Genomic DNA, 14,021 nt, shown 5'->3' with positions numbered 1-14,021 from the left:
TATTTCCCAAATGAATTGAAAACGTATGGGCACACAAAAACCTGCACTATAACTGCCAAAACTTGGAAGTAACCAAGAAGCCCTGCCATAGGTGGAGGGACACACACCCTGCAGGCCATCCAGACAGTAGAATCTTAGGTGACAAAAATAAATGAGTTCTCAAGGCATGAAAGGACATACAGGAAACAAAAATGCACATTACTAAGGGAAAGAAGCTAATCAGAAAAGGCTAGATACTGTTAGGATTCTGCCTGCACGATGTTCTGGAAAAGGGAAATTATGGAGCCAATAACAAGATCAGTGGTTGGTAGGGGTTCAGGCGGAGGGACGGACGGGTGAACGGGTGGAGCACAGAGGCTTTCAGGGTAGTGAAACCGTCCCGTAGGACACTGCAATGGTGGACGCATGTCATTATACACAGGCACAGGATGCACAATACCGAGGACAAACCGTAATTTAAACTATGGACTTCATATTATAAGGTAACGATATTGGCTCATCAATTCTATGTCACGAGTGCATCATTCCAGTGCAAGATATTAACAGGAGAAACTGGAGCAGTGTGGAGGTACATGAGAGCTCCCTACTTTCTTCTTATTTTTCTGCAAACCTAAAACTATTTCAAAAAATATCTATTAATTAAAAAATTAAAATTTGGAATTAGGAGGAAGACAACTTGGAAAAAGGGAACGTAGATGACAGTAATCAGTCCGAAGAAACTAGTCAGGAAAATTCAGGATTTGGAAAGGACCCTTGTAGATAAATATTCAGCCCCAAATCCAGCACTAAGAAGAAATCATCTAATAACTGTCCTTCAAACACTAGCATATAACTGTTACATGTCTCCTCCAGAATCCAAAGTCTTCTCATTTTTAGCTTCAATGTTCCAGTTTCCTGAAAACGTTCATTTAACAAGAAGTCATTGTCTTGTCACGATGTTCTCGACACAACCTTATTTTAAAATGCAGTTTCCAGGAACTAAATACAAAACTCCAAATGTTTTCTGAATCGCAAAGAACATCGTGAAAATACCGAGTCACTTGTTGGAGTAATTCAGCCTTAGCAAGAATTCACTTTTCTGAGATTACTAACTCAGGTTGGAAATAATGACGACAAATTGCCTTTTTTCCATGTAAACTGCTGTTTCCCCATATTTCTTCTAGCTCAGATTGGAGGAAATAGATGATTGTTTTAACCAAAGTCCGATACTTTTTATTTTTAAAACGCGTACATAATATATTTATGTAAATGTGTATAAATATATGTGTCTACAGTTGACCTTCAAACAACAGGGGTTCGATCCGCACAGGCGCACTGACAAGCAGATTCATTCTGCCTCTGCCACCCCCAGGTGGTGTGACCAGCCCCTCATCTTCCTCCCCTCTGCCTACTCAGTGTGAAGACAGCAGGATGAAGACCTTCATGAGGATCCCCTTAATAAACAGCAAATATATTTTCTCTTTCTCATGATTTTAGGAACATTTTCTTTTCTTCTCTCTAGCTTACTTTATTGTAAGAATACAATACATAGCACATATACAAAATATGGGTTAACTGTTTATGTCTCGGTAAGGCTTCTGGTCAATAGTAGGCCATGGGTTAAGTTTGGAGAAGTCAAAAGTTATTCAAGGATTTTTTACTGCATGGGGTATGGGTGCCCCTAACCCTCGAGTTGTTCAAAGATCAACACACTTACACACACCTATACACACACAGGCATGAGTATGTGCTGGGAAAAAAGTTATCCACTTACTTTGTGTCTTACTGCCTCTGGGTTTTTTGTTTTTTGTTTGCTTGCTTCTTTTAGCTTCTCTCATCTTAGCCCCCACCAATTCCAGAAAAAGAGCTCCTTAAAATTGACCCAGCACAAACCAAGTAAATTTACATTTACCTGCTGATTCTAGGCAATCCGTAGGGAAAGTTATAGTAACTCTGTTCATTGCCAGAAACGGTCTCCAACCGAGGGTGTCTGCGGTGACGTTGGTATGTAGGGTGTTTGGCTACCCACAGTTTTCCTCTAGAAGGCGATCACTGCTTCTAAAGCACTTTAGAAGCGAAACAGTGTTCTCATGGTTTTAATAGTGAGGGCAAGAGAGTAAATATTCTCACATGTGCTCGTTGCCATCCAATTAGTGTGTAAATATTTTCATCATAAAGGTAGAACTCCATGAGCATGGAGATCGTGCTCACCCACCACAACTGCACATGTTATCCTAGACTTACAAAACAGAGGTGCCAAGTGTGCAGGTGATCAGGCGGCCGGTTTGGGAAGGATAGGAAGCAAGCAAGGTAATTTACAAAGACATATGAAAGGCAGTGCATTTATTCACCTTCTGTTTTCCAGTTTCACGTTCGTAAATGGAAAGAACGGATTTTTACCTCATGCATGTTAAGAGCTTTACACATATTATCTCATCTAGTGTCAAACAACCCCATTATTTTTTCTGTGCCCATTTTACATACTCAGGTCCATGCCTATAAAGCTCCAGTTAAATCACGCAGCTTCTTCCTGCGTGCCAGCCCAGGGTGAGTGGGGCAGGGGAGGGAGGGTGGGCAAGACAGACCTGAATGACCACTCACGCTCATGGAAGGAGCAGTGACTGTGGCCAGCAACAAAGCCAACTGCTTTATTAGAATTATTACCTCTGTGATGTCATGGCACTCTACCGAGGGCGGTAAAGTGAGACTCTGTCTCTAAAAAAAACAAAACAAAACAGAATTATTACCTCTGAGCTGGGTGCAGTGGCTTACGCCTATAATCCTAGCACTCTGGAGGCCAAAGTGGGTGGATTGCTTGAGCTCAGGAGTTCGAGACCAGCCTGAGCAAGAGTGAGACCCAGACTCTACTAAAAATAGACTAGCTGGGCATTGTGGAGGGTGCCTATAGTCCCAGCTACTTCGGAGGCTGAGGCAGGAGGATAGCTTGAGCCCCAAAGTTTGAGGTTTCTGTCAGGTATCATGCCGTAGCACTCTACCCAGGGCAACAGAGACTCTGTCTCAAAAAAAAAAAAAAAAAAAGGAGGGCGGCGCCTGTGGCCCAGTCGGTAAGGCGCTGGCCCCATATGCTGAGGGTGGCGGGTTCAAACGCAGCCCCGGCTGAACTGCAACCAAAAAATAACTGGGCATTGTGGCGGGCGCCTGTAGTCCCAGCTACTCGGGAGGCTGAGGCAAGAGAATTGCTTGAGCCCAGGAGTTGGAGGTTGCTGTGAGCTGTGTGATGCCATGGCACTCTACCGAGGGCCATAAAGTGAGACTCTGTCTCTACAAAAAAAAAAAAGGAAAGAATTATTACTTCTGAATCCTTACAATTACATTCTTCTTATGAAGTAAGGACTGTTATTCCCCCCACACACAGACGAGGAAACTGCAGCACTTAAAGGTTAAGCAATCTCCCCAGGGCCTCACAGGAGCTGAATTGTGCACTGCAGGGTTGAACCTGGGGGGTCTTTACTCTCACAACGTAGGAGACACAACTTACATAGATTGCAAGGAGAAAGGAGAAAGAAACCCCAGGCTGAGGCAACTGGTGAGTACTAACCCAGTTTTTCCAACCTCTGACTTCAACCAGTATTTATTTCAATATTATGTTCTAGTACTTTACTAAACCCTTGTCAGCAATTATGCTGCCGGCTTAGTCATATGTAAGAAAATGATATCAAATGAAAGATATAGTGGAAAAACTGTAGGCCAAGCCCTCAAGGAAGGAATTAGCTAACTCTTCTTTTTTCTTTGAGAAAGGGTCTCACTCTGTTGCCCCAGGCTAGAGTGCAGTTGCATCCTGTTAGCAAACTACTGGCCTCAAGCAATCCTCCTGCCTCAGCCTCATGAGTACCTGCAACTACAGGTGTCTGCCTCCCTGCTGGCTATTTTTTCTATTTTTTGTAGAAACAGGGTCTCACTCTTGCTCAGGCTGGTCTCAAACTCCTGCACTCAAGCAATCCTTCCCCCTTGGCCTCCCAGCATGCTAGGATTACAGGCCCAAGCCGCTGTGCCTGGCCTTGGAACCAGCTATCTCTTATCTTGATCGAAGCTTTTGGTTAAGAAGCCAGTCACTGTTCTCACAAGCTCTCAGTAGTCCTCAAGGTCACCAATTGCAGGAAACAAGCTAAGAAGGAGACTGACCCTGAAAGTCTGATGAAGCGGGAAGGGAAGCTATGAAGAATCTAAACCCAGACTGTCTTCACTTCGCTCTGTTAGGGGGCTGAACTGTCCTCCGGCAAATCCTCAGAACATGACTGTATTTGGAGACAGTGTCTCCGGAGAGGTGATGAGGCTAGATGTGGTCATTAGGGCAGGCTCAGCCACCCTGTGACCGGTGTCCTTATAGGAAGGGGAAATCAGGACGCAGAAGTGCTCCGAGGGAAGACCAGGTGGGGACACAGGCAGAAGGCAGCCTCTGCAAGCTGAGTGGAGAGGCCAACCCCGATCTCAGACTTCAGCTCCCAGAAGTGTGAGGAAACCCATTTCTCTTGTTTAAGCCGCCCTGTGGTATTGTTCATGGCAGTCCCTGCAGGCAGATATAGGCCCTAACTTACTGTATCGACAAACAGGTCTTATACCTAGAAAAAGTAAGGCATTCTCTGTTCATAAGTTGAAAGTTAAACCCTTGTCCAAATAAAATCCATGCTATTTTTGACCGCCTTTTCTTTGCACAGTTGACTAAACTGCCTTTTCTTTCAGCATGAGGTTGGCTGAACACCAGCCAATGATGACTCAGGGCTTTCCTCCAGACGCAGAGGCCCGCGCGGCCGTCTCGCCAGACCTACAGCTGATACAGCCGTTTTAAAATCCACTCTCATCATGGTTTTCCACCAAGTGGCCTTTGTTAATGATCACTGGAATGCGCATAAACAGTGTCACATAAATAAAATGAGCACACATCAAACACCACTTTCTACACAGGAATCCAGACAGGAATTTTCATGGGGGCCTCTCAATCTCTTCTTAAATACATTAAATCTATCTCAGGCACAGATGTCTGAAAAATAGAGATAACCTAAGTTTCCAGTGTCAGAGGTCAATTTCCCACGTGCAGGGAGAAGGGAAGCCTCTCCTCCCTGCGGAAAGAGCAGCTGTTGTCTGCAGGATTATGCTGTCACGGAATCTGCAGGGGCCAAAAACCATGACTCCCTTCTGGAAATGCTCCACAGAAGGCCTCACCTGCCTTGGCAGCAGTGACTGCACAGTGAGCAGAGGAATGCTTTCTCTCCTGCATGAAGGAAATTAACTGCTCACAGATAAAGGAGGTCTAGATGAACGGTTAATTGTATTTGATAAATAATATTGGTCAAAGTGGTGATTTTATGCTTCATAAACTTCATTTCTCATGAAATGATTAGAGAATGAAATGGAGAATGATCTCTTGAATTAGCAGTTATAACTCAAGAGCAGAGAGTCAGTTGTTGAACAGAAGGCTGATGACTCTTGCAGATATGACTCACTTCTGGATTTCTAGAGGAGCAATCGCTCAGTCGCATTGATAAGCCAGTCAGGAAGGAATAAAAACTAGGAAGGATAGGAGAAGCTGAGGTTCCCAGGGAAGGAAGGACACTGCCATACACATTTTAGCTAAGTCTCTCGTGGCAATCACCTTGAAATATCATTTACATGCAGTATTTCCTTAGGCTGCTTTGCTGTTATTCCCTCACTTTAGAATCAGTATATACAACGAACAGGTGACAAGAAATAACTTTGTGAATGAGAAAAGGATTTCAGAATAAAACTAGATTTGCTGCTCTTTAAATTGGGTGCTGTCACTACATGTGCAAAATAAACATCTCAAAAAGTCCAGTGGCTTTTATCTTTTTTCTCTCTCTTTCCTTTTTAGTTTCCATTTTTCACTAGGGGAAGAGGGAACGGCTGCCAATAGGGATAAATTTAGATCAAACAATTTCTTTTCCCAAAATTCTTAAGGCTCATGCCTCAGAAAAATCAAGGAATGCTCACTTTTGAACCATGCTGAGCTACTTAAAGCAGACATTGAGAAAAAGCCAAAAGAAAGAGGGTGACTGGCCAGGGGAGGACAGTGACATGAGCCGTAAGTGGCAGCCTGTGATCAGGAATCTAAAGGCAGGAAAGGAGCACTTACAGCGCCTGCCAGCAGTGTCTTCCCCAAATGAAAGGCCTCAGCCTGCTGTCCCTAGGTCCACACGCCACTCTTTCCATTTGTAGATGACAGACAGTATTATTTCAAAGGAAAAAATATTGAACCACTTTACCTAAGAAGTCAAAATTGAAAAGCAAGAGCTTAGTTCCCATTCCTAGTCTCAACGCATGTCTCCACATAAGTTTTCCTGTTGCTCAAGTTCACCAAGTGTTCTGGAATGATTTTGCTAAATTTGTGAAGTGGTGGGGAGCGTCACTTCTCTCTCCCACTTTGTAAGCTCCGAGTGACAGCTCAGCACCTCCAAACGAGGTAAATCCACTTGTGAAATGCAGTTACAGGCCATTCTGGACCTGACATAGCCAAAAAGTATCTTTTCTTTTCTTTTTTGAGACAGAGTCTTATGGTCACCCAGGCTAGAGTGCTGTGGCATCACAGCTCACAGCAACCTTGCACTCCTGAGCTGAAGCAACCCGCACACCTTTTCTAAATGGGAGTGTTAAAGAGTTTTCTAAGAGGTCAAAATGAGGCGTGAGAAGGGAATGTCAGAGTCCGACCAGGCTTCCCGACTTTGTTCAGATCCCTCTCTCCACTGCAGGGAGCTTGGGGAGGTCTCCCATGTGCTCCCAAAGCCCTCACATCTTTCCTTCCTCAGTCTCAGGGAACTTCTGACTGAAAACCTTTGACAGCTCCACTTCTTTTCCCTTCATGTCTCTTCTCACACTGAGCTGCCTCACCCCAGCTGGTGGGTGCAGCAGCAGTGAAGAACTGGTAGCTTTATGTCCCTACTTCCCATCCCAGGAATGAGAAAACACACTTTCCTCACACCGATGGAAGTAAGAGGGGCCCTTAATCATTAAGCCTTGAAAATAACCCACCAGGCTACCCAGAGAAGTCGTGCAAGCCCCGTACTTCACCAACACCGTAAAACATTAACCCAGGAGTTACACATTTACAACACCCAGAAGCAATAATTATATGTTTTATTATATGTTTTCTTTCCTTTGGTCAATCTCCTTGAATCGTCTACAGTTTTAGCACCAGAGAGATTAGAAACCATCGTGTGTGTGTGTGTGCGTGTGTGTGTATGCGCGCGCGCGCATGATTTTGCTCTTTTTATGAATCCTTGGTCTGTATCAGTGTTTTTCAGCCTTTTTCACAGCACACTTGAACCTATACATAAACTTCTTTAATTATGTTGATAATAAAAAGGGGGTAAAAAAAGAATATACTTACTGTGGTTTGAACTTCTTTTGAAAATAATTTCACTAACGATCTTTAAAAATTATCTTGGAGGGTGGCGCCTGTGGCTCAGTGAGTAGGGCGCTGGCCCCATATGCCGAGGGTGGCAGGTTCAAACCCAGCCCCGCCAAACTAACAAAAAAAAAAAAAAATAGCCGGGTTGTGGTGGGTGCCTGTAGTCCCAGCTGCTCGGGAGGCTGAGGCAAGAGAATCGCGTAAGCCCAGGAGTTAGAGGTTGCTGTGAGCCGTGTGATGCCACAGCACTCTACCCGAGGGCGGTACAGTGAAACTCTGTCTCTACAAAAAAAAAATTATCTTGGCACACCGGGGTCCCGCAGTGTACCATTTGACCATAAGTGGTCCATGTCCTACTTGAAGATTCTCCTTCATCTTTGGATGCACCCGACTTCATTGAGTATCTTCACTTGCCAGGCATTGAAATAACAGATCATCACATTTAAATCTTATTTTTAAATATAATATCCAAATATATAGGATATACAAGATGTAGGAAGGCTTTTGTTTATTTACAAAAAGTTGTAGGCTTGGTGCCTGTAGCACAGTGGTTACGGCACCAGTCACATACACCAAGGGTGGTGGGTTCAATCCTGGCCTGGCCCAGCTAAACAACAATGACAATTGCAAGAAAAAATAGCTGGGAGTTGTGGCAGGCACCTGTAGCCCCAGGTACTTGGGAGGCTCAAGCAAGACAATCACTTAAGCCCAAGAGTTTGAGCTGTGAGCTGTGACACCACAGCACTCTACCCAGGGTGACATAGTGAGACTCTGTCTCAAAAAAAAACATTGTAAAATGGTACAGCCATTATGGAAGAACAGTGTGGTGACTCCTCAAAAAATTAAACATAGAATTACTGTATGACTGAGCACTTCCACTTTGGGGTATATCCCCCAAAAGAGAAAAACCAGCAACTCACTCATACCTGTACACCGTTGTTCACTGCAGCTACTCACCACAGCTAAGAGTTGGAAACAACCCTTGTGACTACCGATGGATGAACATCTAAACGAAATATGGTGTACACATACTATGGAGTGTCATTCAGCCTCAGAAAGGAAGGAAATGTCCATACATGCTACAGTATAGAAAAACTTTGAGGGCATTATGCTCTGTGAAATAAGCCAGGCTGAAAAGGAGAAGTGGAGCCTGATTCCACCCAGGAAAGGTACGTCGAGTCATCAAATTCATAGAAAGCAGAGTGGAGGTTACCTGGGGCTGCAGAGAGAAAGAAATGTGGAGTTGGTGTTCTGCTGATGTCAAGTTTCAGTTTGGGAAGATGAAAGCATTCTGGGGGCTGGGAGGAGTGGCTCACGCCTGCAATCCCAGCACTCTGGGAGGCCGAGGCAGGAGGATTGATTGAAAAAGAGTTTGAGGCCAGTGTGAGCAAAAGTGAGACCCCCCCCATCTCTACTAAAAATAGAAAAATTGGCCAGGCATTGTGGTGGTCACCTACAGTCCCAGCTACTGAGGATGCTGAGGCAAGAGGATCGCTTGAGGCCAGGAGTTCAAGGTTGTTGTGAGCTAGGCTGATGCTATGGCACCCTGGCATGGGCAACAGAGCAAGACTCGGTCTAGAAAAAAAAAAAAGAAACAAAAAAGAAAACATTCTGCAGTTGGGCAGTGGTGATGGCTGCACAAAAGTGTGAATGCAGTTAACGCCACTGAATTGGGTTAAAATGATAACTTTCATGTTAGGTATATTTTATAACAAGAACCCGCCCAGAAAGAAAGATGTGAAAATAGAGGGAGAAAAATAAATTCTATGAAGACTTGACTTTGTGGAAGATTGAGATGACTAAGTTGCAAACGAGTAGGAATTTGGAATTTCCAGGCAGGGGCTGACTCTAAAGAAGAGCCGCCGGAGGTCGAGCGAACAGCTCAGAGGGGATGTTGGAAATCTCATCTTTCCCATGACCTATTTCTGTCCCATCTTGCAGAGCTCTGGCAAGACAAGAAAATACTTCACGAATACAAAATCAAAGTCCCAAATGTTAGGGTTTTATAGGAAGGGGAGCTCTAGAGATAAGCGACTGAAGACGGCAGTTCAGACAGACACCACATCCTGGTGCAGTTTCCTGAACCTCAGGCTGACCTTGGGGCAGTGGGTTTCTGGCCCGGCCTGGCCCAGGATGCAGGACTGGTGTGAAGTGGTCAGGGATACTGAGCACAGGCCTCAATGGAGACCCACGAGGTGGTTACTTACTTGACATATTTGTGTTTCTATCATATAAATAACAAAGATAAGCATCCTCTGATTACCTGCCGCTCAATGGTAGGGAAAACAGAAATTCGTAAGTTATAGGGCTGACAATTCTCATGATCAACATCTAAATACTCCAGGGAACAAGGTCTTGGAAAACATTAAACTGTGCTACATCAGTCACTTTATGACATACTTTCCAAAAGGTGATTAAGATTGGCCCAAATTTGACCTAAAAATGTTATACAAGGGGGTAAATAACCCCTTCTATAATAAAGTATTCTCTACTTTTCTACTCAATTTTTCTATAAACCTAAAACTTCTCTAAAACTATAGCCTATTAATGTTTTTAAAAAGCACAAAACCAAAACAACTGCACATATACTCCTATAATCACCAACTGGTAAGAAAGCCTCCCACTCAGAAGCTCACAGGTGGTTTTAAGGCTTCACACTAAATTTCCCAGGATATTTTGGTTTACACAGCTACGTCATCCCAGCTAATTATTTGCAAGTTTTAATTTGATCTAATCATTTTCCCAGGCTTCACTTCTGTACGCTGTCAAGGACAAAGGTAAGGCCAGGTCTAGTCCATGTTCTCTAAATATCTGTGCACCAATTTCAAAGGTATCACAGGTCTGAGGACTTACATCGGCATAAACGGCAGCCACCCTGGTCACTAACGAGTTTCCACCCATCACTTGGCAGCTTCGTCATCTCCCCAAAAATAACACTCCCACCCTTGCTCCTTCCCCTTCTCAAAAAGGCACAACAGGTGACTATAATTTTTTTATTTGTTATAATCTAGAGAATTGTAAAACAAAATGCGATGTTTTCCATAATTCCGGCTGAAAATGATAAGTCCAGAGGATGTCTTCCCACTTCCTACTGTATTATCACAGTAAATGACCTGAATACAAATCAGTCAGTTCTGCAGATTTTTCAGGTTTTAAGTAAGTAGAAAATGAAATAATGAATAGAAAAGCACTTTATAAAAGGTACAATACAGATATACGGTATCAGAATTGCAAGCACATTCCCCAAGTTTCACAGTTATTCTTCTGACACTTCTCAAAATGATACTTTGAGTTAATTTAAATTTTCTCCTTTGTTAGAATGACTTGAAAATTCTGTCTGGTCTCTGACACTGATATTCAATATCTAAAAAAATGTCACCATGCTACGAAGTGATCTGACTGCCTGGACAGAGACAAAGTTTACACACATGAAGATAATAAACAATGGCTCGGCGCCTGTGGCTCAAGTGCCTAAGGCGCCAACCACATACACCTGAGCTGGCGGGTTTGACTCCAGCCTGGGCCTGCCAAACAACAATGACGGCTGCAACCAACAACAACAACAACAACAAAAAAATAGCCAGGTGTTGTGGCAGACGCCTGTTATCCCAGCTACTTGGGAGGCAAAGGCAGGAGAATCACTTGAGCCCAGGAGTTGGAGGTTGCTGTGAGCTGTGATGCTACAGCACTCTACCCAGGGTGACATAGTAAGACTCTGTCTCAAAAAAAAAAAGGCTCAGCACCTGTAGCTCAGGTGGCTAAATCACCAGCCACATACACCAGAGCTGGCGGGTTTGAATCCAGCCCCAGCCTGCCAAACAACAATGACAACTACAACCAAAAAATAGCTGAGCGTTGTGGCAGGCACCTGTAGTCCCAGCTACTTGGGAGGCTGAGGGAAGAGAATCACTTAAGCCCAAGAGTTGGAGGTTGCTATGAGCTGTGATGCCACAGCACTCTACCCAGGGTGACAGCTTGAGGCTCTGTCTCAAAAAAAAAAAAAGAAAAAAAGATGATAAGCAAGCATTGCTTAAGCATCTGAATTCAGCCCAGCGCTCCCAAATATGTGTCCAATGCAGTGACATAATGTATCAATAGGTAATTATAAATAAATACATTCTCTGCTATTCAATTAGCAGACAGAAAAAAATGCAAATCTCTAGGCTGCCGAGGGTTAGTGAGCACATAAACTGAACAATGTTTTAGAAAAAAAAAGAGCAATAGGGATTACAGTAGAAAAATGTTTAAGCTTTGTAACCCATTGATCCTATTTCTTACAGTCTATAAAAAAAAATCAGCATCACAATCACAAAAATATTTAAATATTTGTTTCAGCATGATTTTAGCAGCCAAAAATTGGAAACCTTTATACAGCCAACAATGACAGCAGACAAAATAAATTATTATGTACCTAGATGATGAAATATTATTCTGTCATTAAAAATTACTACAGACATTTAGCTGCTGGCCACCAAAAAAGCTACTGCCTGGCCCTCCCACAGTTAACAACTAGAAAACCAGACAAAGTATATAAAAAGTGGTTTTCAAATACTGGACAGCAAGCAGAAAGGACAGCGATTCTGGGAGACGAGCCCACGATTTCACTGCTTTTCTGCCTGGAGCCACTTTCAGGGCCTTGGTTTGTCAAAGTTTCATAAAGTTAAATATACACATATCCTCTGGCCAGTTCTACCCTAGAGAAATGAAAACATACACCCAGAAAAAGACTTTTATAAGAATGCTCACAGCAGCTTTTTTAAAATAGACAAAAACTGGAACTAACCCAGCAAGATAGCAGATTAACAAATTTTGGTATATTCACAAAGTGAAATACTGCTCAGGAATAAAAGGAACAAATCACTAACACAGCGACGGCACATACATCTCACAGACACAATGTCAGAGGAAGGGCCCGACACGAAAAAGGACGGACTGGAGGATGCCAGTTACAGGAAGTCAGTCAACTGGCAAAACTCATCTAAAGTGAAAAAATGCGCAACAATGGCTCCTCTGGCCAAGGCGGGGAGGACTGTTGGGAAGTGGCGGGAAGGGCACAGGGGACCCTGCAGAGCCAGGGAAATGCTCTATACCAGTGGTTCTCAACCTTCCTAATGCCTCCTAATGCTGTGACCCTTTAATACAGTTCCTCACGTAGTGGTGACCCCCAACCATAAAATTATTTTCGTTGCTACTTCCTGACTGTAATTTTGCTACTGTTAAGAATCGTATCCCAAGAATGGAAGAAAAAGTACCCAATGTACTCAGCCCTACTATGAAACTAATTTATGGCTTTCACATGAAAGCTATAACCCAATTACAACCTAAGAATAGGAGGAAGGAGGAAAGGGAGGGGAGGGAGGGGGGAGGATAGATGGAGGGAGGGTGATTGGTGGGATTATACCAGCGGTGCATCTTACGAGGGTATATGTGAAACTTAGTAAATGTAGAATGTAAATGTCTTAGCACAATAACTAAGAAAATGGGGCGGCGCCTGTGGCTCAGCGAGTAGGGCGCCGGCCCCACATGCCGAGGGTGGCGGGTTCAAACCCAGCCCCGGTCAAACTGCAACAACAAAAAAAAATAGCCGGGTGTTGTGGCGGGCGCCTGTAGTCCCAGCTACTAGGGAGGCTGAGGCAAGAGAATCGCGGAAGCCCAGGAGTTAGAGGTTGCTGTGAGCCGTGTGACGCCACGGCACTCTACCCGAGGGCGGTACAGTGAGACTCTGTCTCTACAAAAAAAAAAAAAAAAAAAAAAAAAATAACTAAGAAAATGCCAGGAAGGCTATGTTAACCAGTGTGATGAAAATGTGTCAAACGGTCTATAAAACCAGTGTATGGTGCCCCATGATCACATTAATGTACACAGCTATGATTTAATAAATAAACAAACAAAAAGAATCATAATGTAAATATCTGATATGCAGGATGTATTTTCATTGTTACAAAGGGGTCACGACCCACAGATGAGAGCAGATTAAAGAAATTATTATGTACCTAGAACATAATACCATTGTCTATACCTTGATAAGGGAGTGGCTTATGCATGAGCCTGAATTTGCCAAAACATGCCCAATTATAGACTCAAGATCTGTGCATTTCACTACTTGTAAATTACCCACATACCTCAGTACACAGGAAAATGAACGAAAGCACTAATTACGGGACTGAATGTACTATCTCAGCCCCACCAACTCACCGGGCTTCCTCATGTGCTCATCAGGTCTTCCCATGCCGCTCTCTCTGGCCCCATCCTCGCTCACGCCCCACTCCCTGCCTTTGTTGTTTCCCTGAACTTCTAAGTAGTGTGGCGGTCCCCGGGCACCTCAGTCCTGCACAACCTGCACCCCTGAATGGGTGCCATCCGCTTAGTCACCTCTTTCCCTCACTAGACCAGAAGCCCCTTGAGGGCCAAAGTGTGGCTTAAACTGACAATGTCGGTGACTCTGCTAATGCCCACTGTAGCTAAAGAACCATGGGTGGTATGGTAAGGGCTTAACAGGATCCCTGTCTTGTTCATCAATGAATCCTGAGAGCCCAGCACCCAACAGGTGCTGATCCCATGATTTATCAAATACAGAGGGTGCCAAAAAAATGTACATAAATATTCAGGAAAGGAAAAAAGTCTTAAATGTAATACTGAAGTCACATTTGACCTCTGCAAT

The 14,021-nt window shown here is 43.8% G+C and overlaps 1 protein-coding gene across 3 annotated transcripts in view; it reads right to left on the bottom strand.

The window, feature by feature from the left end:
• LAMA1 (laminin subunit alpha 1) overlaps positions 1 to 14,021 on the bottom strand; it is a 168,223-nt gene that overhangs the window by 112,618 nt on the left and 41,584 nt on the right. The window lies entirely within an intron of this gene.

Source organism: Nycticebus coucang, chromosome 19, assembly GCF_027406575.1.
Source record: "Nycticebus coucang isolate mNycCou1 chromosome 19, mNycCou1.pri, whole genome shotgun sequence".
Lineage (NCBI taxonomy): Eukaryota > Metazoa > Chordata > Mammalia > Primates > Lorisidae > Nycticebus > Nycticebus coucang.
The sequence above is the reverse complement of the archived record's forward strand: the minus strand, read 5'-3'. Positions and strand labels throughout refer to the sequence as shown.